This window comes from Condylura cristata, unplaced genomic scaffold (assembly GCF_000260355.1).
Source record: "Condylura cristata isolate star-nosed mole 26May11 unplaced genomic scaffold, ConCri1.0 scaffold00033, whole genome shotgun sequence".
NCBI classification, from domain to species: domain Eukaryota; kingdom Metazoa; phylum Chordata; class Mammalia; order Eulipotyphla; family Talpidae; genus Condylura; species Condylura cristata.
In genome coordinates, this window is record NW_004567134.1 from 18691923 (window position 1) to 18692781 (window position 859).

The 859-nt window shown below is 75.8% G+C and overlaps 1 protein-coding gene across 2 annotated transcripts in view; it reads left to right on the plus strand.

Moving 5' to 3' along the window:
• Positions 1 to 859, plus strand: part of SUMF1 (sulfatase modifying factor 1) — a 43395-nt gene that overhangs the window by 18110 nt on the left and 24426 nt on the right. The gene's annotated exons all lie outside the window — the stretch shown is intronic.

The following is an 859-nucleotide window of genomic DNA, read 5'->3' on the forward strand; positions in this document are numbered from 1 at the left end:
GTGCCGGGTGGGCCGGCGCCGGGTGGGCTCGTGCCCAGGTGGGCTCGTGCCCGGGTGTGCCAGTGCCGGGTGGGCTCGTGCCCAGGTGGGCTCGTGCCCAGGTGGGCTCATGCCCGGGTGGGCTGGCACCCCGGTGGGCTGGCGCCGGGTGGGCTGTTGCCGGGTGGGCTCATGCCCAGGTGGGCTCATGCCCGAGTGGGCTCGAGCCCGGGTGGGCTCATGCCCGGGTGGGCTCATGCCCGGGTGGGCTGGCGCCGGGTGGGCTTGTGCCCGGGTGGGCTCATGCCCGGGTGGGCTGGCACCCCGGTGGGCTGGCACCCCGGTGGGCTGTTGCCCGGGTGGGCTGGTGCCGGGTGGGCTGTTGCCCGCGTGGGCTGTTGCCGGGTGGGCTCATGCCCGGGTGGGCTCCTGCCCAGGTGGGCTGGTGCCCCGGTGGGCTGGTGCCGGGTGGGCTCGTGCCCGGGTGGGCTCATGCCCAGGTGGGCTCGTGCCCAGGTGGGCTCATGCCCGGGTGGGCTGGCACCCTGGTGGGCTGGCGCCGGGTGGGCTATTGCCGGGTGGGCGGCGCCAGGTGGCTCGCGGGGCCGATGGCACGCGCCGGTGGTGAGCGAGCATTTGCCAGCGGGGGGCTCACGTTTGGGGCGGAGCTGTGGGCCGTGACGGCGACCTCGCTCCTGAGGTCAGCCGGCCGCCTCGCGGCAGTGACCGTGTCCTGGCGGCCGGCTGCGTGGCTCTTCCTGCTGGAGCGCCAGCGCCCGTGTCCGCAGCATTTTGTTTGCATCAGAGGTGGACGGTGCGCAGGGCGGCGACAGTGCGAGAAGGCTCCGTCCTCCGGGGAAGGCGGCGGTGGCCCTGGGCG